Source organism: Pyrgilauda ruficollis, unplaced genomic scaffold (genome assembly GCF_017590135.1).
Source record: "Pyrgilauda ruficollis isolate IOZ18807 unplaced genomic scaffold, ASM1759013v1 scaffold3, whole genome shotgun sequence".
NCBI lineage: Eukaryota > Metazoa > Chordata > Aves > Passeriformes > Passeridae > Pyrgilauda > Pyrgilauda ruficollis.
In genome coordinates, this window is record NW_024524377.1 from 9,409,925 (window position 1) to 9,436,350 (window position 26,426).

Below are 26,426 nucleotides of genomic sequence, written 5' to 3' on the forward strand. Positions count from 1 at the left end.
TTTATTTGATTGTTTTTTTGGCTAGGCTTTGTTTTTATCATTTAGTAACACAAGAATCAAATTCATAGTGGGGTGGGGGAGGTTTGCATAGTAATCTGAGGTGTTTCATTAAGTCGGAGGAGGTTTTGGCAAGCCCAAGTATGCTGCTTGTTGCTAGGCTACCAGCAGCCCTTATAGCTAGAATATGAAGTTAAAATCCATGCTGGATTTCTTGGTGATTCTCAGTGCATCTCTGTTTTGTTATTTGGCATATAATTAGTCAGCCTCTTGAAGCAAAAATTATAGTTTTTGCCCCTTTGGGCTTTCAGCAAGCTAATTATTTTCTATGTAGCTGCTTTTGCTAATTATGCAGATGCCTTATTCCCCTGGGACAAATAAATTTTCAGCATGAAAGAGCCAGTAATTGCCAGCTAGTCAGCTGCTGCCTTTGAGTGGCATTGTGTGATGATCTTTAGTTGGATGTGATACAGCTAGAATCTATTGGACAGAGACTCCAAGAAATTCATGGGTTTCCTTGGTATTATCTGGAAGGGCCTTTACAGAAGCTGTACAGATTTTCCATGGATTTGAGTTGACTTTGAATCAGATTTGGACTCCAGAAAAATTTATAATCAAGTTTCAGTAAAGATTAAGAATAAAGCATTATCTCCTGAAAAATACAGGCTGATAGCAATCAATGATCCAAACCAAAGTTATTAGCAACCAAAATGCTTTGGTGTGGTTTTTATGCTTTTCATCATTGTGATATCCTAACATGATGCAAACCTCCATTTTTTAATCTAAGTCACACAATTTTTGCGAGATGTGTTTATATTTGTGCATGAAGGGATACTGTGATGGTGTTCCTGTGGCAAAGGAAGGCATTGAACTTTCTTGTTGATGTTGAATTTTGACTCAGAAGAGCAAGATTTAGGGACAGTGGAGGTGGTGTAGTGGTTTTGGGCTGGAAGGAAATCAAAACAGGATCTTAAAGCCAGAATTCTGGAGCTGAGATCTCTCCCCCAGCTCGTGGGGGTACTCGTGGAGTAAGGTGAGGGGAGGATGCAATTTTGGTAGCTGACTGCATGAGTGTGTGTTCTAAGAGTAAGCAAGCTAATTAAAACTGCTGAAATAAAAAACATGATAATTTCTGTTGCTGAAAACTTATGAAGAGGGAGCAATGCTGCTTTTCAGTAGAGCTACTTCTATATTTGGGAGGGTGTATAAGACAAATATGCTATTTACTAAATGAATTCTGTTTGTGAAGTTGTGAACTTGGTGTTAAATAGATGAAAACTGGAGCTATTTTAGATTCCTGTGTTTTGCTGATAATAAAGCTGAGTCATTGGAAGCTATTTTCATGTTTATGATATGAAGGAAAACCACCCACATTTGCCAAATGATGCTGTGCATCTGAGGGTGGAATATTGTTTGTTTGTCAACACACAACCAAGCAGCAGAACTGCAGACAGGAGGGAGGGACAGTTGTCTGGGGTAACAGATATTTTGAACCAGTAAATGCTGCACTGTGCTTTTTTGCATTCATACCTCCTTGTGCAATTAGATTTCCATTATGGCTTGCTCTCTATTAATACAGTTCTCAAGTTGAAATACAAAGTGAAACAGAAGATTGGTTTCATTAACTCAGCATTTTTAGGGCATGAAAAAAGCAAATAAATGCCTGTTCACCTGTGTGGGCTGAGAGACAGCAGTAATGTTTGAGTGATGTTCGAATGAACACCATTAATTGATAGTACATCCTTGTGGAAGGTATAAATGGACAAGAGGAGCTCTGCTCCTTTTCTAACAGCTTTTTAAATAAGCATATTGCTGAAATTCTCAAATGCAGAAGGGGAGGGGTGTGAGCAGGCAGGCAGAGGGGGGCACATGGAGCTCAGCTGCATGCTGAACAGGCTTTTATTTTGGAGGAGAGGAGGCAGTCGCCTGCTAGGTCACACAGCAGAGTGGTGTAGGAGGGTGGTGAGTTGGCTGCTGATTAAGTTGCTGAGAAACATGTACTGAGAGACGTGTACAGTGGGGCTGCTCCCCAGCACTGTGCCCTTCCCCAGCAGCTCCTCAGCACTGCAGAAAATAATGACTACAGGGAAAGGTAGGTGCTGATGATTGTGCCACACGGATGGATGTGTTTATTTGTTGATGTCTGAGTATTCGACTGCTCTGTTTCTTTTTAACGGTGTAGAGACTGAAGCGATCTTGCAGTAAAAGTGGAACTTAAAAAAAAATGGTCTGAAAGCATCTGTAGCCTGGTGTCATCAGGCTCAGTTTAAGATTATATAAAATATGATAAATGATCTGTTTGATGGGGTGAAGAAAGGGAATGTGTGCATATGTAAGGGACCAGAACAGGTTGGGAGAGGTGAAGGACATGAATTTTCATAAACCCTGCTGGTCTGTGTTGTTTTTGAGTGATTGTTGAGACTTCCATTTCCTAACTGTTTTCCTTTTGCAGCACCAGTTGGGAAGATTATTTAAATTGGTTATGAGTACTTCTGAATTAGCATTGAATCACAGTTCCAAGAATGTACCAAATAGAGATACCACGTTTTTTTTAACCTGTATTTTTGTGTTTTAACTGCATTTCTGTAACAGGATGTCAGTGGTAGTTGGTGAGGCTGGATTGGGACTTGGTGAAATGGAAAGGTAGAGGAGCTTTGTATCTATTCATCTGTGAAGAATTAATTTACAGGAGGGAAGCATATACTGTATTTATTTTTGGTATGTAAGAAGCCTGTGCTTTTCATCTGAGCTTTCAGAGATGATTTCTGTTAGTTATCTTTGTAAAAGCTGCATTTTCTTTCTTCCCCCTTTTCTCTTGACTCAGTGTACCTGTTGTCTTTTTGAAATCCTTCCGATACTGTGGATGTAGAAGACTAATTTTAGGAAGTCTGAGTCGGTCGGTATCCAAATTTTATAGACGTTGGGTTTGTATTGATATTTACTGTCTCGAGGTGTGAGTTAATTGGCAGCTTTTTTGTAACAGAACATGGAAATCTCCTGGGCAAATTGAATGCTGTGGAATGAATATTGCATGCTACAATATGTGCCATTTCTGTGGACAGATCTTTATTTTATGCTTTTGGAACACTGTTTTCCAAGGCAATTATTGCACATATTTTCAGAGGAAGCAGTGGATACATATATGTGGTGTTCCTTACTCACCATCAGTAAATGCCTCCCAGTGCCAGGAAATGAATACAGAAACCTGTGTGGGCTGGTTCTTCTCCTCCTCATGAACTGCATCACCTGTCAGTGGATAGTGTCACCATCTACAACTGAGGGGCCTTTGCACTCTGGCTCCTGCTGTTTCTCAAAAGAGGAGTTGAGACTAATCCATGATTTTTCCAAAGTTAGAATTGTGTTGAATAATTAATGTACTTCATTGCTTATTACAGAAAACAAGCATGTATTTGTTGTTGTCTATGAAGTGTGATGATTTCATCATGCTGGGAACTTCTCAGCTTTAAAAGATCAGCTGGTGTAATGAAGAGCCTGGGGCAGTGGTCTAGCTGATCTTATCAGTTGGGAAATGTCTGACCTCCACATCGCTGTTGGTTGTCTGAACTGTAGTAGTAGCAAATGTCAGAAGAAAAGTATGTGTGTAAGTTGTTAGGGTATTGTGAATTCTGGATTGAATCCAAAGGACCTTGATCCAGGATTTCCTTGCAAAGAAGACCAGAGTTACTCTGGTTGTTTCATCACTTCCCCTAAGCCCAGTGGTTTTATATGCACACACAAATGCTCTTTTGGCAAAGTTTTGGTGTAATTAAGCAGAACCACTTTACTACCAACATCACTAACAGAAATGCATAAAATACAGGCTGAAGGAGTGGGCAGTTAAAGGATGAGCTACTGCTGTTTAGTGTGGGCTTCATGAGTAACAGATTAATGTGCAGGGTTCCATTATTACTGATGGAAGTTAAATGCATGAATGCCCTGCACATCTGGAAATTCATTTCTTCATGCAGGGCCTGTTCTCTTCTTCCCCATTGGTAAAGTACCGTGTGTATCTGAGCAACCTCAGTGGTTGCCTCAGGAAACACATGCAACTTAGGATACATGGCAAGGATGAATTTATAGTCCAGTGTTCATAAAGAATTAGAATGAAAAAATCCTACACCCATCCCTCCCAAGGAAACTGCAGTAACATCTGGTGCAGCTGTGGAGGTGATCACAGTTCAGGAATGCTCAGTAGTTTGCTGATTTCTCTGCTATGATCTTTTCTTTCAAATTCTTTCACCTGTTTTGGTGTCAGGGTTGGTTTTGCCTCTAAAACAAAGCCTTAAATTCGCAGTGGTCATTGTCTTTAAAGTCTTTGGACCGGTTTAGTGGTATTTTTCTGTGCTGTTTTTCCCAGCTGGCTCTCCTTTGTAGTTGTTCTGTCAGAAAGAGCTTGCAGTCAAAGCTGGAGCAATATTAAGTCCAGTGACATTTTTACATGAAAGGACTAACTAAATCTTATGGTTCTGATCACTTAGCTTTGTTTATGGTACACAGAATTTTCCAGGGGCAAGTTCATCAGTAGGATGGTTCATACATATGCCTGTGCACACACATATTGATCACTGTGAACATAGCAGTGATTTTAAGTCAGCCTTTTAATTCTCAGCAATTCTCTGAGAGATGGGAGTACAAACTATTTAAATATCGTAGAGGAAGACTGGCACACTAAAGGGCAATCTGGTAGGAGTAAAAAGTATCCCATAGTTGTACACTGTGCAGATTTGTGAAGTTTATTTGGGTTGTGTTTGTGTTTCACACACACTGACTTCAACACTTGTTGGGGGTACATAGTAGAGTACTTCTTTGAGCACAAGTGAAGGTATCACAAACTTTCTGCTCCAATGACAATAATTAAAAAAGTGATCTTGGCAATGAAGTCCTTGCCTGAGGCTCACAAATAGTTCAGTTTCCAAGAAAGTGGTGGAGGAGTAGGTGTCTTTCTTTCCCCTTTCTGTATGCTGGCTGGGTGCTGGAGAGTATTCTCCTAATAACTACTTTTAAATGAATGCTCTGGGCTGTTTTTATATAGAATCACTGTCCCAGTTAGAATTCAGTTGCTGTCCTTAATCAGCTGCCTCAGTGGTGGCCAAGGATTGCTTGGGGAAGAGATGAAATTCTTGCACCTCTTGTGGAGCACTTTGATGAATTCTGTGCTGCTGCTCTCATTTATTTGATGAGATTTATTTTCAGGTTGAGTGTGTAACAAGTGGACTGGGTATGGCTGCTGTAATTAGCGGCCTCTGAGGACAGCAGTCACTCTGTGGTAATTGGTGAAATACAGTGTAGGCTTTTATGGGCAACAGAAGTACATTAAATGTGTGTTTCTCCTACCAGCAACAAAACATCCCTGTCCTTGTATGTTGTAACCGCAGCAGCTGCAGCTTCCATAGCTGTGAGGTTTTATTAAAGAGTCTGGACTGAAGAGCACCTGCTTGATTTCTAAAGAACCTGAGACCCAATGCTTGAAGGTCGTCTTCTACCTAGTTGCTTTTCATTTTCAGATCATTGTCCTTAGGCTGGATGAGATTAGACTGCAGAGCCCATTTCTGAGGAAGACTTACTAATACAGATGGTATATCCAATTTAACATGCAGTGGTAGAACAAAACCTGCTGTTACAGCCGTGTTAGTGGGGGGCATGAAAACGAGCTTCTCTCAAAATTCAGGAGTGGATAAGTGCAGGTTTGTTAACTCCAGAGGGAAGTACAGGGAAGGCATTGTCTGTGCTTGGCCCTGGTCTGGCATTACACTGCCTTCCTCCTCTGTTATGTTTGGCTGAAGTATTTTTTTTGTAGCTCAAATACAGCAATGTGAAATAGAACAAAACTGAGCTATAATATGTAAATGCATCCTATTTTTGTAGGATTAAGACAGCAAATACTGCATAATGACTGGGTTTCTTCTGCCTGCTGAAGGACTTAATTCTGCCCTGCTGCTTTGTCAAAAGAATCCTTTTGTTGCATTGTGCTAAGCAGTTTGAGTATCTTTTTTTGTTTATTCCCCTGAAGCCCCAAAACTGCAGACAGCCCTGAATAATCCTGGCTAGGTTTACACCCCACGTGTAGCCTGCAGGGATCTCACTGCAGACACATCTTCATGAGGAAAGCTGCTAATGGCTGCTGCTTTGCAGGTGGCCTTCAGAGTCAAGCCAGGTGAGTTTTATCAAAATTTATAAACAATGCATTACAGAGGAAGAGAGAAATACCTCCATTCACTGTGAAGTGTCACCTGAACTGCTTTTTTCAAGAATGGCAAAACCTATGGCAACCTCATTTCCAGAGCTGTTGCCTTTCCTGGGACACACCTAACCTGCCTTCCCTCAGAGCTTGTCAGTGCGCAACAAAATCCTTTAGATGCTTGACGTGCATGTTTCTGGTATGAGATGCAGATGTCTTAAGGAATATGAGATGTATCTGTGCTTCTTTGGAGATGAATGCTTGAATGCAGAGGTAGAAGAGAGAAATCTACACTATTTTTTTACTCCAGATCTGCTCCCTTTCATACTAATGGACTCTTTAGAATGATTTCCATGGGAAATGAACAGGTGCCTATGTAACTTGCTGGTAGACTATGTTGTAAAAAGCCTTGTTATGAGTATTCTATGCATGACTGCTCCTAGCCTTCCACAGGGGAGGGGGAGATAGGAGTTTCAGGTATGAAATGGTGTTGGCACTGCTTCTGCTGGTGTTTATGCAGTTGGCAGCACTGGTGCAGCCTTCACTCCCATGCAGTGAGACTGTTCCCTTTGGCTGTGGGTGGAGGAGAGGTGTGTACATCTTTAAGAAATGCATGTCTCCCACATATGTCTCTGCCGAGTAATGGGGCTCCTGTCTAGCGAGCTCTGGCTCATAATGAGGCCTGACATTTCTAATTAGGGCAGCTTTATGAAGAATGGGTTCAACTGTTCTCCATCATTTATGTTTCTTCCCCTGAACTCCCCCCAGGTCCTGCTGGGATCAGGGGCAATCCTGGAGGCAGCCCTGGAGAGGCAGGGCTGGGCACACTTCTTCGTGCTGCAGCTCTGCCAGTGCACTTCAGCTCCGATTTACGCTCCTGCTGTTTGAGCTCTGCGCTGGGCAGGAGCTGAATCTGCAGAGGGTTCTAATCACATGGAGCTGCTGTGATGTAGAGGGACAGTCACGCTCCTTTTCACTGGAGACTTAAATAAGATCTGATCCCAAGCTTCCACAGGCAAAATATTTATGCGCCAACACACTGAAACTTATTCTCTGCTCCCTCCCCCTTAAGAAGCTCCATACTTGTCTCTAGTGTTTTCCTCAGATGTCTTTTTTTTTTTCCTTTTCTTTTTGATGTGCGCACTGGATTTTGTCTCACTGCAGTGGGATTTCTCCATAGACTCTGTACTGGGTCTTTGTATGCACATTGTGCTCTGTGCTTGCTGCTTCCCTTCATGGCACTCCCTGAAGCCTATTTATTATCATGGGCTCTAAAGCAGTCTTGTCCCTATTTTTGTCCTAGCTATTTCTTGTTTGTAGCAGCACATAAGGAGCTCTGTTCACGCTGCCTGAAAGTGTGGGAGATGTGGCAGAATACTGGTGCCTGGGAGCTTTGTGACAGAGTTGGACTGTGCCAGGTCCTGTGTCTTTTGTACCAACTGGGCCGGGCACTCCGTCATCTGCAGCAGAATGTTCCCTTCAGGGCCTCCAGTGTGAGCATGTTCCACAGCTTCTTCCCAGGAAAGCTGCATCACAGAGCTCTCTGAAACAGCATGTTTACCATGCCCTAAAATGGTACATAGTTCCTTTTAGCGGTGAGAATGTACCTGCACTGTGTTTGATGGTGCTCTGCACCCTTGGCCAGCGGTGGTCTGACCAGTATTTGAAAGCAGGTGATCTCTGCTCCCTCATGGCATGCAAGGGGTTTCTATGAAACTATACACAGGACAAATGCCAGTAAAAAGCTGCAATGAGCAGCTCATCTTGTAAATTTTGGGCTGGAATCTTGACTTTTGTGACCTATAATGCATAGACCACTAATTCCAGAAAACCTCTGAATTAGAAGTAAGGTTTTTTTCATCAAGAGATTTTCAGTTCGTTTTATGCAAGTTCCAGTAGTCCACATACTTGAGGGACTGAGAGGACAGTCTTATGCTTGGGGATTTTTCCCATGAGTTGATACTTTTCTTTACTTTGAAGATAGTGAGTGAAGCACTGGAAGAGGTTGCCCAGAGGATCTTCATCTGTGGAGGTTTTAAAATGAGTCTTGATGTAGCCTTGAGCAATACAACTTTGTCAGCCCTGCTTTTGAAAGGAGATTGGATCACTTGACCTTCAGAGGTCCCCTTTAACCTAAATTATGCCATTATTTAATTTTTCCTCCTGTAGGATACAGTAGTTATGGAAGATCTTCAAATTGGTTCAGTGGTGTTTTTACTCAGTACTTTCTAGCTGTGTGTGTCAGTGAGCTGAAGGCAAGGTTTGCCAGTGTCATTTGAGATTGTGTCTGATATTCAGCTCTCCAGTTTATCATGAGTGGTAACAGGGCTAAAGGCAGAAGAGAATGTGACCTCAGCTAACAACACAGCCTGATGTCAGCATGAAAAGGCTGCAAACCACAACAGAGGCACCTCTAAAAATGGCAACATGTACCTTTAATGCACATCCTCTGCTGATTTGGTGTTATGCTAGAATGGGTGATAGTGCTTCACTTCAGTTTCATTGGTTTGTCATCAGCGTGACTGTCAAGTTGCACATGGGCATTTTCAGTAAAGTATTAAGATGCAGATTGCTCTTTGATTTTAATATTAAGAATTTAAAGCTTGATATTTAAATGTGGATATATTCTAACTTTTTATGTGAAGAGCAGTTTGCTACAAATTAGTAGATGAGCTGTATTTTGTTCCATTTAATCTTCATGCCATTCTTCAAGATACTATTATTAGGAGTCTCCTGAAACTTCAGTTGTAATGACAAGCTTTATTTTGCAGACAGAGCTCTGTATTCCTCTTCCCTATGTAGACAGCCTAAATATTTCTTATAACTCAGGATGTTTGAATTCATTTTCTTCATCTCAGTAAGATTTTTTGCCTTCTTTCCTGTAATATTTGGAAAAGGAAGCTAAGTAAGCCTGGTTTAAATGTAATCTAGATGACTAACCTAGATCACCTCAACAAATCCACCCCTATTCCAGCAGGAATTATCAGTGGTTCTTTGTGTCGGTGGGAGAGGCTTTCCAGATGAATTAGAAGGACCTTGTTTCAAATATTTAAAAACTAAACACAAAATTACTATTAAAAAAGCAGGACTGGAAGTTCTCCAGCCCATCTTCTTGCTTCTGTTTTTCAGTGAAGACTTCATCAATTCAGTCTCCAGACTGTAAAGAGCAGGGAGTGTGTAGTGGGCAGCCTTGAAGCTTTGCATGGGTAAAGAGGCAAGGCAGACAGTTCAAGTTTATGCTAATTGAAGCACTGACTTCTTATGGGCATCCTTATGCAAAGGTTTTCTTGAAATTCCTGCCTCCCAGTTAAAAAAAACCTCATCTTACTTGCTTTCAATCTCTGAGCAAAACTAAAAGTGAATCTATAGTTGTCTGTTACGTGCTGTGCTTCACATCTGCCAGTTCCTCTGTTTGCTAATTCTTCTTTAAGTGAAGGCAAGCACAGATGGTTGCTAAAGAGAACCAGATGATTTGCCAGCATGGTGGTGTGTTTGCAGGAGTGGGACTTGGACAGGCCTAAGGCTGATTTGTTGTCATTGCTTTGAGTTTGAAATTTTCATTTAGAAAGTTGAAATTTCTAAGTTTTGCCACCATCTTTAGTTTGTGATTTGATTAATTTATGGGTCTTTTAATTCTAGCAAGATGCTTGCTGACCTTTCAGTCATTTGTTGTTAAGAAGCCATGCTTGTTACCTGTTGAGCCTAAACAAGAATGGGACATGAATCAGCCATGAACAGAGAAGTTCATGTAGGACATGCATTAATTCTGTAAGAGACATAGGGGTTCTTCTCTCCATAGTGCCAGGAGGCAAAGTTGTTCTCATGCCTTCACAGACTCTTCAGACTAAATCATGCCAAGAGACTCTCACCAGAGGGGCAGCATGAGTGTAATTTCATCTTTTTAGCTCAACTGACATAGTTTAGCTGCCTGAAAGGCCCCTGGGTGCTGGTTAATATGCAGGCTAATGGTTCAAAGGTTGCTTCTGTGGCTTCTAAGCATGGATTCAGTGTTTGACAACATCTAGGGGAGCTGAGGAGATGTGCACTATATCCAAGGAGCCAGGATGCTGCTGGTCACTGATTGCTGCAGGCTGCCACAACAGTACAAATAGTAAAGAGCTGTTGTGTAACTGAGCCATTCAGTTCCAGTCTGAACAAAATAATAATTCTTGCTACTTGAAATTAAGGTAAGTGATCTGTAATGGAGGTGAGCAATTCAGGTGGCTCAAGCTGGTTAATGGTGGAAGCTTCAGATGAACCAGGCTGATCTTGCTCTCATATTTAGGGAGGCCTTAAATATTTTTTCTATCTGAATAAACTGATACCTGGTAAAGCAGTTGGCCACATATGAGGAATAATCATGGCTAGACAGAAATCTCTTACTTCTGTAGTATCTGCAAGTGTACAGGACCTTCAGCACTCCTGCTTGTGGAAAGAATGAAGTGGTCAAGCTATGACTGGTATTTGTCTTCTCTGGAAATGCTGAAGGTTTGTGTACATTTGAACATAGAATTTGGGTTTAGGAATTTGGCAAGATGTTATTTTCCCTTACACTTTATTTCTATTTCTTCTGAATTTTGTTTGCATCTGGAGGCAAAGTGCTGTGAACTGCTCACTTGCCCTGTATTTGGTTTTCAGTAACAGCTGCTGACAGATAGCAGTGCCCTATGAGCATTCCCTGTTATTTGTGTTGAACAACAAGGCAGCAGCAGCCTACATTGCCTGCTAAAAATTACTGAATTGGATAGAGAAAGATTTATATGGCTTTTTCTTCTGCAACTTAGTCTGCTTGACATTTTCTCATGTGCAACTACTGATACACTTCTTTGTTTTCTTTGTGTAACAGTCAGCTGTTTGTGCAAATTTTTTTAATGTTCATACTGGTTCTTCAGATAGTCTAAGCAATGCCTGGAAACACCTGCTAATAATAAAAAGTTGCTAATTTGGTGCTCATATCTGCCTCTGCTTTCACACCTCCTCTGTGGTATTACCACTTCCATACCTGATAGTGTTTCAGTCATGGAATTTGTGAGCATTTTTCAGTGTGTCAACAGATAGTAATCCTGCCTGTCAGAGTGAGTATTAACACTTGGTTACACTCTGTGTGCACACATGGTCACTCCTGCTTCTGATTTGTGAAAAGGTAAAGCAAATGCATGAGAGTCTGGAATATGACTGTTGATCTTAAGCAGTATTATAATTTCAAAATAATTTACTTGAGTGTCAAGATCTTTTACTTGGTGAATGAATAAATAGAAATAGGGAGTCATAGCTCTCAGTTTTTACAACTGGTTCAAGTGTGCTTTTGGACAAATGTATTTGCCCGTTTGTGAGTCACTGTGAAAGCCCCCAAGTTGAAGGTTCAGAAAGGAAACTCCCAGATAAAGTCTATGACTAGTTGTTATCATTTGAAGATTGGTTTCAGTGTCTCTTCCAGCTGGTAGAAGGAAGGTCTTCGTGTCACCTGGAATCCTGATGTTGCTGCACAATTAATAAATACAAACCACCAAATATATTTTACTTGTGTATACTACAAGTGTATTTGCTTTGCATTTGTGAGTGGGAAGTTGTGAAATGATGTGGAAGAAGCATTGTTTTCCTTGTTAGATTTTACTCTCTAACACACATTTCATTTTTGACAGCTTGGTCCCATATTTTTAATTCTCTCCATTCCTGTGTCTGAAATTAAATGTGTTTAAAATAAAACATTGAATTCTTTGACATGTGTTATTTTCTTTTGTTCTTGCTCTGGAATGCAAATTTTAGGTGTGTCTGGACACCTTACAGCCCATGAGAGACAAAGTCCCTTTAATAACCTTGAACTTAGACTTTTTGATTGTCACACAGTACACGGATGTATTACAGAGCATCATAATTTGAGTGAGGACTGAGGGGGTTCACTGGACAGGCTCACCCTTACAAAGAAAAATCATCCAGGGTGCCTCTTGTGAAAGAAAAATGGTGCTCTTCTGCACCTCCTCTACTCTGAGTCATGCCTTTTCTCTGTACAACAATGTGAAGTGAGTGGAAAATGACAACAAAGTGATCTAAAAATAAAGACTTAATAAAATGGGGATATAAGAAGTCATGCAAATGTGAGGATGCATCATACTTTGATTTCAAAGATGCTTCAAAGAGCTTTCCTCAGCTCTTGCTACCTCTGTGACCTGATGGCTACAGATACTTGCCTTGGGATCAGTATCTTCAGGGCAAACTTAGAAAACAAATTTCCTCTTCCTAGTCATCACTTACAGTAAACCTGGGTTCAGGGAAAGATTTCATCAGTGCTGTAAAAGGCACAATAGGTACTTGAAGACCATTTTATCAGCCTGGGAACCTGTTGCAGAGTTTCCAAAATAGGAATGTCTCAGACTTCATCCCTATTTTATTTTGTTGAATAACCTTTAAAGAAGCCTCTTCAGGGTTGAAGCAAACAATTAGTTTCTGTTGTTACTCCAGATTAAGATTTATGCTCAAATGTTGTGTTATTTGGTTTTGCAGTTGGTTGCCCATGTGCTCTCTTCTATTTCTAAGTGGTAGGATATTACAATTATATGAATCCATTTAATGTCTAGTTCTGTCTGTTCTCCCACACCCCCTGAATACATGGGTTTATGTCCTTTAAGTCCCAGAGAGCAGGTGGATCTAAAAGTCTTCCTGCATTACAATACATGCCATAACATGCCTGAACAGGAGGAACGTCTGAATTGGTCCTTGAATCACCCTAGACAGTTATGCTAGGCTTTGACCTTGTCTGGCAACTTAAAAAATAACATCCAAGAAGTGATTGTTAGTGGGAAAATTAGACTTGTAAATTATCTCTTAGGCTGATACTGTTTTAGTAATATTTGATTTTGACATCAAACTGTGGGGAATGACTTTATAGTAATGGGGAATAAGGAATCATGGCTTCGGTCACTAGGAAGTATTTAATTGAGTTGCTGGACTGAAAGGGATGCCTGACTCTTGCTTTTTGAGCATGATATCAGTTGATCTGAGAAGTAAGAAGTTGCATATGCACCAGTTCCTGGGATGGCTCACAAAGCACACAGTGTGTGAATTCCTGTCATATGTGTTTCACAAGAATTTTTCTATTCCTTTCTCTACTCACTATCTGGACTTCCTTGTGTGTCATAGAAATTTAATCTCTATCTCTCCTCTGTAATTTCCAGAGCCTATTTCCCTCTCCCCAGACTTTAACTCAGGCAGTGTACATCAAAGATCATACTAAACTCTGGTTACCTGGATTTTGTCTCTGTTGGGTAATCAGTGTTTCAGGCAAGTAGTAAAAAGCCTCGTAAGTTTTAAGGTTATTGAGTTTAAGCTTTAGAGTGAATTGTATATCCTAGAATTGAAATAAAAGTAGTAGGAACTGCTCATCTCAATATGTATATTTATGCTCATCTTTACAATTTAAGAAAGCAGAAGCACAGTGTAGTGGAGTCTGGTTCTCCTGGTGACTTCTACGTTTATATCATGAGCAGCCTGCTGAAAAGGGGACAGCTTGCTTCTGGGAGCTGAGCCTTTACAAGGACTACACTTTACAGCTTGCAGTTTAGGAGTAAAGTGTAAATGTCACATATGAAGGGACACAGCTCTACAGCATAGACAAAGCAGTACAAGAGGGAAGAAGCTGCTATCTAATTTGTCCATTTGAATTATCATTGCAGTGATCTTTCAGGGTCACAGATGTACAAAGTCTCTGTGCCAGCCAGACTTGCCTCAGGGAAAAGAGAGTTCTCAAGCTGCTTAGAAAATGGTTCTTTGTATTAATAAAGTGATGTTTTCTTTTTAGTTTTGACTTGTTGACTTACTTTAAGTCGTGCATGGAGGCAGTAGGTGTGCCTGTCTGAAACCAGAAGTCTGTATAGATGGAAATCAGTTGGGTTTTGGTATGCTGTGATGATAATGATTTCAGTAACTTTTCTGAATGAGGAAGGACTTATACCAGCCACGCTCACCACCTTGTCTCAGTCTTGTTCCATATCTGCTTCTCTTGGCAGAATCACCTGTGAGAAGTGATAAGGAAAGATTAATGATTTTGACTTTTTTTTTAACGCCGTAGTGGCGAAAATGGCTGTGCCAGGCTTTTTCTGCAATCAGCATTCCCAGCTTTTGCATGGGAACCCCTTTGGTATTTAATGTCTCCAATTCTGTTTAGGTCAGCGTTTGTTCTGTGGAGTCCTTAATGAGCAGATCCAGAGTAAGATTTTTGCTGGGTTGTGGTTATTGTTTGTCTTCTTTGTTGTAAATGTGAATGATTCTGCTTGGTTTAATTTTGTTTCTTTAGGGCTAAGTTAAATTAAATTACCTTACACTTGCCATAGTTTAGTAGCATCTCAAGGGCTGTTACTTTGGCTCAGCTGGTGTCTTATAACTTGTTAAGCAGCAATAATTTGATCGTGCGTCTGAGTCCTGAGGCAAATCCATCCTTCGCTTTCACTTGACAGACTTTGCCCTTGAACCAGAGGGAATCTGCTTGCTTGTAAATGTTTATTCAGAGCTTCCACCACCTCTTACCAAGTTTTGAACTTGATTAAAATGAAGAGATTAACTAGGTCAAAACTAGTCTGCCCTTAGTCCCTTTGTTTAGTTCTTCTTGTGGGTGAGATGGTCTCAGAGTTAGAGTCAAGTGGTACAGGAGATATTCTAGAGAAACTGGTAGAGTTCAGATCAGATGAATCAAGATTTTACTGGTCTGCCAAACACATTTTTTCAATTTGAATTTCTTATTTGATCCTGACATATTGTTATTTGATGCAGTAAGTGGCTTTACCTGGTAAAACTGATTTCTTTCATTGTTCCTTCTTGGACAGCCCAGCTTCCAAGTGGAAGTGGAAGTCTTCTACCATGAACATAGTATGTGGGAAGAAAACAGGATGGTTACTAAAGAAGTCAGATGATCAGCTGTGATCAGAATCAATTATTACGTTCAATTTTCAGTCATGGCAGATGGTTTTGGATGGCTGGATAACAGGTTTAAGTTTTACCAAGGTGCAGGGACCTGAGGATGGTTGAAAAAGGGTGCTGAGCCATGGGGAGAAAGTAACAGCAGTGAACTGACTGGGGCCAAATAAAAATGGGTTGGGCAGGAATGTCTTTGATTAGGACACAACTACTTGCATTTTTTAACTGCCCTTTTTCTTTTAAAGAAGAAGAAGGGGGATATTTGTGCTTATTTTTTTATAAAGTCTAATAATAAAGTTGAATAATAGTAATTATTTTTATCTGTGCTATGACTGCATTATTTATATTGCAAGCACTTTGAGAAAGATGCTTTCTTCTTTGTAGCACATTAAAGTTCCCCTGCTTGCTCGGGGATTCATGTTGCCTCTGAAACATGAATACCAAATTTAGTAGGCTGAAGTAATTAATGACAAAAGGAAGGAAAGTTTCAGCAATGTCTTCACTCTACCTTTTTGTCTGCTTTTCTCCCTCTGAGTATGACTGCTCTATTTGCTGTTCCTAATGATGATTCTTCATGGGGAGGAATGTGGATGAAGGAGAATAGATCTACCTTTTGTTTTAAAGGTGTTGGGGAGTGGATAAACAAGCTTCAGGAAAACAGGAGCCCTGCTGACTATTAATATTTTATAAATTGTGTTTTGGTGCTTTTCTCCCATGACTTTTTTCCTTAAGCCCATGGTTTTCTTAAATTGAGGCTTTGAAGGACGGGCGAGAAATGCCCAAGAAATGGATGTATCTCAGGAATTGGAGCTTTCCACTTGTAAATCAGGCATTCAGACTGTGCTTATATTTATTTGAAGCTATATTAAATATCAGTCTGAATTGTTTATGTTAGCCAGCCATGTGGAAACCATACTGAAGTATCTGTCAAATAGGCTACTAGTTGATGTACTAAAACCTCTCCATGCTCACTTGAAACCAACCATACAGAAGAAAATCTGAGATAATAGCAACTTAAAAAAAATCCTGTGAAGTTCTGCATGCTTTTGGATTCACCTCCATCCCAAATTTATAGAGCTGGAATTAGAATTTAGCCTAATGTGATGGTGATTAAATAAAGGAAATCCTATAGTCTGATATATCTTCTGGCATGTGCTCTAATTCTGATTTTTCTGCACCACTTGCAGTCATCTTCCTCATGTGTACTTGGCCTTTGTTTCCACTGTGTCAAAGAAGTGGAATTAATCCTATCTGGATAATACACAAATCTGTGCATAGTAGTATAAGTTATTGCCAGTGAACATATATTCTGAAAATTACTGAACAAGCATTTTTTCACTAAAAGTAAAATCTGCCTCATATTACTTACTTGTTTTTGCTTGTGCATCTTAAAAAAATCCCAGACATTTTCAGTGCTACCTTTGGAATCGCTGGTCTTGAGTGATCATAATAAATACAGTAAGATTTTCTACAATGATCCTGAGAAAAGTGAAATGCTAGCTTTTAATTTACTGTGTTTATTCTCTTTAAGACACTGGGGATAAAAACCTAATGGGCTTGATTGTCAAGAAACCATTGCTTCCCTCTGCCATTGTTAGCCAAAATGAGTGTGATGTGAGTGGGCAATGGGTATTTCTCCCCAGCTCTAAGGAGCTGCTGCTCTAAGCTCTGGTTGTAGTTGAATGTGCCCATGCAGACATTGCAAAAGCTGGCATGGGCTGCAAACACTGGCCCTGGTGTGCTGTGCTGAAGCATGGTTTGTAAGATCCTGTGTGCATGCAACTTCTCAAAGGCTCTTCCTGCTCTCAGGGAGCTGTACTGAAGTGGTAGGGAGACAGGAATGTTCCTGAGTCCTGCTTTTATTAGGAGTAGGCAGAAAATTGTGCCTTCTAGTGCATCAGGAGAGTGCTGTGGCAGGCAGGCAGTGCTGCTGAATACTCCAGAGAAGCATCAGCATCAAGTCTGGTTCCCCATCCCTTTCCTTTGCTAGCAACTGCAGTGGGTGCTCTGGAGATCACAGAGCCAACTCTTTCACTTAGTGGCCATTGTGGCAGAAGCTCAGAGGCATCTCAGACCACTGTTAGGCAACCATTTCTGGCTATAGAGCATAGCCTGGATCATAAAATTCCACTGTTGGGTGACCATTTCTGGCTATAGATCATAGCCTGGGTCATAAAATTCAACTTGGAATTATTCTTAAATAGAACTTGTCTGTGCGCTTTGCTTGTATATGTGTCTTCACAGGCTGTAATAATATGCATCTTTATAAAGATGAAGCATTTATTTATGGTAGAAATTCCTGTATATCATGCTGGTCATGCCTGTTTCACTAGTTGATAATCTTTCTCAAAAGGCATGTAGGCTGGGGAATTGTTCCATAGTTTTCCCTGTGGTTTTTCCTTTGTCTCAACCACCTTCAGTCTAAGATGTTCTTATCTCATGATTATTGCCCACTGAACATTTGACAGTATTTTAAATGGTCATCTAATTAAAGTATATTAATTATGCATCAGGCCAGGCATTCTGAATGGGAGTCACTGATGTGTGATGTGTGTAACACTGTAGTTTTTGCCAGTGGAGTACCCATGTTCTTGCATTAGCCTTTAACCAGACAGATAGAATGCCTTGGGACAGAAGGCTCCTGTTTTCTGTGGCCGTGCAGGCTGTAGGCTGACAGCCTCGTTTTTTCCTTCATTGTTCTGGGATAACTGCACCTATTTTGTTTCTTGGCTCAGAGGTGGCTGCTTGGAAAGTTTAGGATGCCCCACCATGTCTCAGGAGCTGCTGGGCAACATGTCTCTGTTAGTGATAGTAAATAAACATAAATGAAGGTACTGGAAAGGGCTGGTTCTGCAACTTCCCCAGGTTCCCCAGCTTCCTCCAGCACAGCTTACTGGCTTAACTTCACCGACCCAGCCATCCTCTGAGCATTAACCCAAAAGGAAACAAGGCTGCAGCTTGGCATTTTTATCTCCTTGTAGATATCTCTGAAGGCTTTCTTCTGTAGGACTTGTGTGCATTAGCAGGCTTTGCAGGATGTTCTGTGGTGGCTGGAAGTGGGATCTGCAGCATTTCTGTCCCCCTCATGTGCTCTGTGTAACTGGAGGCAGTAAGATGCCTTTGCCTTTTTTTGTAACAGCTCTTTGTCCTAAAAATGTCAGGATGCTCTTTCCTTCCAAAAACAGCTCTGTGTGCTCGTTGTCAGTGCTTTACACCTAGGTGTTCTGTGTGTTCAGAATGAGCATCCCTTCAAGAAGTGCTAAGTGCTAACACTGGACCTGCTATTTCCTTGTGTTGACAATGATGGTGTTGGGGCAGTCAGAACCGAGTGAGCTGCACTGGTCATAATTGCCTGAGGAGGCAGAAGGATCTGTGCAGGGAATGCCAGCTGGGGAGTGCAGGCTGGAAGTGCCTCACCCTGTGATGCCATGGCAGCAGATGGTGCAAATAGCTGGAAATCTGGCCCTGGCTGTGGGGCTGGAGTCACCTGCCCTGTCTGCTCATGGGGCTCCTGCCATTCGCTGGTGAAAAACACTGTCCATTGGAAGGCTTCCGGTTGTTGGTGTGCCTGCTGATTAAGTTACATAGGGTATAGGCAGTCCAGGTAAGATAAAATATACCTATCAATTCCACAGGTATCTCCTTGTTCCTTCAGGTTTTGGAAAATAATCCCCAGGCTGCTGCCAGCAGGTGTCTCCCTGGGAGCTTGGTTTAATCTTGGTTGCTGTTTTCCTATAGTGCCAACCCTGGGAAATAGAGAACTCAGTTTCAGGTGTGGCTAAGCTTCAAGCAACCTGTAGGAACAACTAAATTAAAATTTTTATTTATAATATGTTGATTCTAATATATGATGTTATTTCTACTTTTCTCAAGCCATTTGCAAATGTCCTTTTTTGAATATGCATAGAGCAGTTTTGAAGATAATATAGGGAAAATAAGAAAACACTTGTGGCACTACTTTGCATCTTTAGTAGGAGGAAGAGAAAGGGATCAGTATAAAAAACTGTTCAGGATAGACTCTGGCAATGCCCTGGAGTCTTCACACCCTTGAGAATGTACCTCAGCTCAGTTTCAGTTTACTCACACATGAAAATAACAACAAATACTTCTTGCTCTTGTTGAAAGGCTCTGCCTTTTAGTTAAGTTTTTATAATTTTTAAAGCGAATACTGTGCAGAGCTGATCACAGACCTGGCAAAGGAGGCTGTTGCCTCGGGTGCTGGATGTAGTGTGGATGACCAGCAGCTGAGTGATGCTGATGGCCACTTTGCTGCCTGAATCCTGACATTTGTTTGCTGCAAACACAGAGAGTCCAGGCTGTTGCCATAAGTTTTCCAGCAAATGCAGAGATGGAGGTGAGAGCAAGGAGGAGAAAGGTTCATTGATTGCTCTTTGACCTGACACATCCCTGCTATGTGTGCATATGGAAGTGGCAACTGAGGGAGTTCCTGTGCCTCTGAAGAATGGAATTTTTCTGTCTTGTGAATGAAGGCAGAAAAATTAACTTTCTTTTATATAATTATTTGCATAAATAATTAAACTTCAGTAAGGCTGAGGCAAAATCTTAACATTGCCACTGCAGTGCAGCACAGAGGATTAATATTGAAGTGGGAAATAGAGTGCTTTATCTGCAGTTCGGGTATGACAGGATGCTGGTACAAGGCTCATGCCAGTAGTTCTGTCAAAAGATGTTTTCTGACTCTAAAAGATCTCCCTGAGCCATCCTGCATCAGCAGCCTTTCTCACTGATTGGTATCTCTAGGGCTCAGGGACCCACTTTGTCTCTTTTATCTCTGAAGATTATGCTAATGAGAGCACAGTGAGGAGGGAGTAATAAGGCGGTGCAAGTTAAAGGGTATTTTCAAGGGTCCAGAGCAGAACTGGGGCAGCACCCCCAAGCACAGTCAGCAGGGAAAGCCAAGGCAGTGAAGCACAGAAGCAACACCCTGGTGTGGAGTCTGTTACAGGCTCTGAAATAGCTGGGGTGTTTGTGAAGGCTGGGGAGATGTGTGGACAGCCTGGCAGGGAGTGCAGGGTGGGTGTCCCACAAGGCATAATGATCAAGCTCTGGGAAACCACAGGGGTAAGGGCAGTGCAGGGAGAAGCTGCTTTTGCTCTTTAAATTGAAACTTTATGGAAATGTGTGGGCTTTTGGGGTGGGTGTGTTTTTCCAAGGTATGCACTGTGGATTTCCTGGTGCTCTTGAGGTCTGGGGGAAGGCTGTGTGGCTGGCTGGAAAAAGCACTGGGGGAATATTGTATTTCTAAGGATTACTTTGAGGAAAGTAAATCCTTATCTCTGTCTCTTCTCCACTTTGATTTTGCCTTATGTACGTGTCTGTGTCTTTCTCTCAGTTAGTTAATTTTTAAAAAATCGTTATGGGGTAAAGGCTGTGTCTGTGCAGCTCCTCGCTCATGGGTGTTTGATTCTTGTTTAGGTGTCTGTATGAACCATAGTAAAGTAATTGGTGATACTTACAAATTCTAGCTCTTAATTAATTAATTCCAGTTTTTGATTCTTTTGTGAATTATTTTGGTTGTTTGAGCTGGTACTCTTTCACTAAGTATCATAATGGTTATGTTGTCTGCTATTGATATTTAATTTAATAAAGTTTGTAGGAATGTAACATTTGTACCACCTCTTTTCTAAATATACTTAAAGTGAATGGGAACTTTCTCATGGCTGAAAACTGGCTAAGTGACAATTTCACTAACTCTTAAAAACTCCCATTTCCAGGTGTGTTAACATTATGAACAGAAGTTTCTTAAAACTTTGGTTTGCTGTGTTCTTAGTTGTGCTAATGCTCATAGATGCTATTAGAGGGGGCATGCTGTGACTTGTTGACATGATGGCTATTAATACTGTCAGCATTGTCGTTAAAAAAGTTCTGTTTTGAAGTAAACAGGCTCATTAAATAATTTTTGTCTCTTGTTTTCAAGTCTTTAAAACTCCTGTTCTCAATCATGCCCACAGCCATCCATCATGTCTACATCTTAAATTGGATTGATCTGATTCCATGATTGAAAATCTTAATGTCCCTCAAAAAAGTAATTTAAATCATCATAAGTTGCATGATTTCAGATCAGTCTTGTGCAGGATGATTTTGTTTCACGTACCAGGCCAGGCCCTGAGAGCAGATTTTGAATGTTGCCTGGGCTGTTGCTTATTCTTGCCGATTGAAGTTGGAATTTACTTTCCATATGCTTATTGTGTCTGCCTAGTCTGGTGTTGGATGTGGTCAGGTACAAGTGTACAACGATATCCTCATACCAGTTTAGTAAAGTTAATTTTATCATACTGGTATAGGTTTAATAAATACAGGGTTCCTCACTAACAGGAATGTGCTTTTAAAATTATTTCTATGCCTAAATGTTCTGCTTACAGAGGGATGGCAGGCATGAATACTCTGAAGTTGCTGTAGTTGGGTGCTTGGGTCTAAGCAGTATGTGTATTAGAACAACAGTGTATATAAATACAGTGTATTTGGAGCAGAAGACAATTCCAGGTGCTGCTTCTTTGAGAATTTTTCTTTTCCTTTGTGATAGGAAAGTTGAAGACCTATTAGATTCATTAGGTAGTGATTAGACAGAATGAGGCAGCAGCCAAGATGGTGGCTCTCCTTGCTAAGGAGGGAAAACTGAAGCATTTGGGATTAAAGAAAAGCATATGGTGTTTTAAGAATTATTAAAGCAAAAAGCATTTTGCACCTGCCTGGCCTGACATTCTTGACTGGGTCTCTAAGCACCACCTTACCTGTGGCTGACAGCAGCCGTGTTTATTGTATTTATTATGGCCACAAACACATCAACTAGATTTGCATTGTTGAAACCTTATTCAGAAAAACTCCCACCTCTAATGATGTGGATTGTAGTTTAAATAGGGTGATATATGTGAGATAAGAGAAAAAGAGCCAAGGTACTGGGTGATATGCATGTCATTGTTCAGCCTCTGGAGCAGTTCATGCTGAAGTCAGGTTTTTGGGGCTCCACTTCAAAGCCACTTGTGAAGGAGATGAGGTGGTTCAGCGCATAGTGCCAGAAGGCAGCAGCAGGGGTGGGCTGGGACTGGAGCTGGTGACTGGGTCGACTGAGATAACTGGATGTGGTGGGAGAGAGAGGGGCAGGTGGCATTGGCAGGACTGACCAGGGTCACTGAGGCCAAGTGAGTGGCTTTTTAAGGCACAGAACACTGCTTGATGGAGGGTGGGAAGGAGGAGCTGTGTCTGGGGCCAGGGAGAGCAGCTGGGACACTGGGAGATGGCCAAGCAGGAAACCTTAATGATGTGCTGTGTCCATGGACTTCTGCCTGTAGCTGCCACTCCTTTGTTTTTAAACACTTAATCCTGCTGAGGATGCATGTTCCTTTATCTTTAGTGGGTTTATAAACTCATTTTCCCGGAGAAACCTCTACAACACCTATGTTGGAGTTGGACAGGCTTGCAGTTAAGCCATGCATGGGTTTCATGTGTGCTGATGGGAAGAGGCTTCTAACCTCAGCTGAAGCTGTTTCGCTTGGACACCCAACAGAGGGTGACAGCAGAAGTCACAGCTGGAGATGGGGCTACCAGATGCTGCCCTGGGGGAAGGGCATGAGCTGAGATGTCGAAGGGGTATCTGTCTTAAAAATATGGTCCAGTGCTTATGGACTTGTGCCTGGCAGAAAGGAGTAAAGAGGAACACACCCTGTTTCCTTTGGCATCGGTAGTTTTGCTGGTGTGTTCTTGGCTTGTAAAGGGCTCTCAGATCTTCAAGGAGCTGGGCTTTGCCCACCTAGTAGGGGTTGAGCATGGAATTTGGTAGTGCTGTAATGTTTGTCAGCTTTAGCAGCTAGCTGTCTGCTCCTGGTGGAGCATGCCATAGGAATGGTGGGGAGGCATGTTCCTCTGGTGACATCCACTTCCATCTGCACCCAAAAGAGGGATTCTTCTGAGAGTGTTGCAGGTGATTCATGCAAGAGGTACCCATCCTGCCTGTTTCAGCTGCTCTGATGCTTGGAAATGGAACAGATGATGAGTGGGCACTGTGGGCCCAGCACAAGTTTAGTCCTTTACAGAGTTGAATCTGGAGACCATAGTGGGGCGTCTTCGTTAGGAACACATCTGATGGAAAGCTCTCTTCCCAGTCTGTCATCACTACAGAGTAACTGTCTTCTCTAAAGCTTTCAAACAAATAACTAAAAGATTTCCTAAAGTTTTTAAAAGCCAGAAAGCATCTTTTTTTCATTGGAAAGGAGATTTGAGACTCTGCTTTAAAAAGTCCCAGGCTGGTAGTGCAGCCGAGGGAAGTGCTGGCCCTTGTTTACCATGGTTCCTGAATAGCAGCCTCTTCTCCCCACTTTCCACCTTGCCCAGACCTGAAGGGGTTACGTTTTAAAATGAATAATGACTAAATTTATTCGTCATGGACAAATGATGACAGCTGTTGAGATGCTCCTGTTAGCGCTTCCCAGGGGATAAAGTCAGGCTGGTTCCTAGTGCAAGCCAGCCGAGCCAGGCACACTCAGCTCATCTTCATCCCGGATTATTTGTCCTGGGTTCCCCTCGCTAGTAGGGAATTTGCTCCCCAGAAGTGAACCAAAGTTTCCTGGGCTGAAATGGGTGTTGATTATAAGAATTGTGCAGATCTGCAGCCATAGAGAGAGAGGACAGAGGCCATGGCTGTTTAAATCCACGTGTGAAGACAGCATGCTTAATGAATCCGAGGGGCAATGATTGATTATGTTCCGGACTGAAAGCCGCGGCGCTCCGTGAAGCACTCTTACATCTGGGCACGCTATGGAAAATATGAAGGAATGTTGAGGAAGCTTATTTGCAGAAGGATATGTACTTGTAAGCAATTTTTTCTTCTTCTTAAATAATGCAAAGGAATTGAAAAACGTAAAGCAGATTGTCTTTTCTCTGTCTCTGAGACAGCGGAGTGGCAAGCAGACAAAGGCCTCTTTTATAAGGGCATGTCTTGGACAGAGAGTACTGTAAGGTATTTATAAACGAGCACTGGGGGTGTCTTGTGATGGGAGAACATCAGTGGTTATTTAATGTTAGAGTGGGGCACCAATTCCACTTCAGTGCACCTCAGCTTGTGTCCTGAGAGTTACACCCATGCTGAATTTGCCATTTGCAGATATGCTGAAAAATATGAATCCAGTTCAAATGATTATTATGAGCAGGAATCAATGGGTGGCAAAGAAAAAAAAGGGTTTTATAACAATAATGTATAGTAGCTTGGTTTTCTGTTTTCTGTACTCCCATGTCCAGGTTCCTTTCTGTTCTTTGTTTCTCTTTCTGTTCTGCACACGTGCTGCTGGCAGACTTGATGTGCAGTTCTGAATGTGGTGCTGTCATCCTGCTCAGATGAGAAAATGCTGTTGGGTTATTGAAGGGGTGTTCTGGTTTGATAAATAAGTAGTGCTTAGTTTACAGACTTAATGAGCAGGAAGATGTGATTGTAATCCAGTCATCCCCAGAACTGTGGGTGGGCTCGTTTGCTTTTTGGAGTGTTGTTTTTCTGCTAATGCTCAGAAAAGCCTGTTTAAGAAAGAAATTTTAATCTATTTAGTTGCTAAAATGCTGTAGGAGTGCAATGCTTTTGATATCTGGATTTTTTTACTTTTGATTTATTATATGAAATAGGAAACCACACCCTCTTCTCCCTTCAGAGGGCTGAGGCTTTGAAAATGCATATAGAAGAGGAAGTGAGTGAGTTAACTAGGCTGCATCTAGGTAGCTTGAAATGCAGCTGATGGGAAATTTCATTACCTGATGAAAGAGGCTATGAGCTAGTAAAAGTACCTTTTGTTTCAAATATGACTGACTTTCTCCTGGCTGTTAATACACATATGTCAAATAATAGTTTACTAAGTCTTTATGTAGGAGCTTTTGAAATAATTGCACCTGGAACAAGTTTTGCTTCGTTTTTGGATTGAATAGCTGTCCCAGTCTCTCTGAATCACTTACACCTCATCCTAGAGGCTTCAGAGATTACACATTTTAAAGCCTATTTTGATCTGCCCTGACCTTGGTGCAGCTCACACCAAGTAGTATTTTTGAAATAATTCTTGTTTGAACTAGACTGTGTCTTTTGGGGGGAAAAAATTCAGTTTTGCTTTTTTAAGAACTGCCTGTGGTAGAATTGACTGGGTGATGCACCTCCTAACCTCACAGACGGTCAGCCCTGTGATTATTGCAAAAAATGGAGGGGGGAGCAGGGGGGAAGAGAGGAAAAAAAAAGGCAACTCAGAATTTAATTTGTTTTTAACTCTAGCCAGTTGCCTTGTTGTATATTTTTCTATTAGGTGAGAAACAATATTAATAAATCACACTGGAAAGCTGTGTTAATAAATCCTCAGTAGCTGTGTTAACACAGAATATAATCAAGCAACTTATTACGAATCTGGCTAGACTAAACAATCTCTTGCAGAGAATTTTCATTTAATTGAATTAAAAACATATTTTCTAATCCTTTAATCATTCTCATGATTGTTCCCTGAGCTCTTTTCAAATTAGTTTTGAATTCCGTATGTCAGAACAAGACTGGTGTCAAGAGGGAGATAGCACAGTCTCCATGGCTGCCTTCAGGCACCGTGTTAAAGAGACAGCCCACATCCTAATTGTGGTTTATATTCTCGTTAGCTGTGTGACCTGAAATTTATTTAAGTTCTTCTGTTCACTTTTGCCTTGTTCACCTTTTCCTGAACAACAGTACAAGTACCAGTTATTATTTTACCCCTTTCCTTTAGAGTTGCTTTTTTCCCCTAGCCCTTTCCCGTATTTCAAGACATCTTAAACACCAAAATGAAGAGGAGAGATGTCCGTGTCTACCTTTTTTCACCTTTGGATGTTTTTGTGTACCTGCCATGTCAGTATTGAGTTGTGATTGGAGTATGGCATTATGTGCACTGCTGCATATCAAAAATGGGCTGTGTAGGTTTTTAGATGATCTGTGATAATTCTCCTGGCCAGCTGTTAATAAGCCAGTGCCACTTAGGGCAGAGAAAACTGAAGATGGTTGAGCTGAGAATAAAACAGGCTTTTCTTCCTGTTCTTTTGCCTCCCCTAAAATATGCCTATACTGTTATCAAGTTATTTTTTTACTTTCAGAAAGCCCAGCCTGTATTGAATTTCATTCATTAGTGTCTCGCTAGAAGCCTGCATTTGTTACTAGAAATTCCCAGGTGCTTTCCTGAGCAGGGATGGATTAAAGCACCTGCTTGACTTTTTGCCAAGTGAAAATTGTGAAGGAAATGTTGGTAATCTGATGGAGAGTGAGTGTGTACCTTGGGCTGCTGGAGAGAGACGGGCCTGAAGCTGATCTCAAATCTTGAATGAAGTGTTCCCGTGGAGAGGCTGA

At 41.3% G+C, this 26,426-nt stretch overlaps 1 protein-coding gene across 15 annotated transcripts in view; it reads left to right on the plus strand.

The window, feature by feature from the left end:
* The window catches only part of CLASP1 (cytoplasmic linker associated protein 1), a 171,885-nt gene that overhangs the window by 53,678 nt on the left and 91,781 nt on the right, over positions 1–26,426 (plus strand). The window lies entirely within an intron of this gene.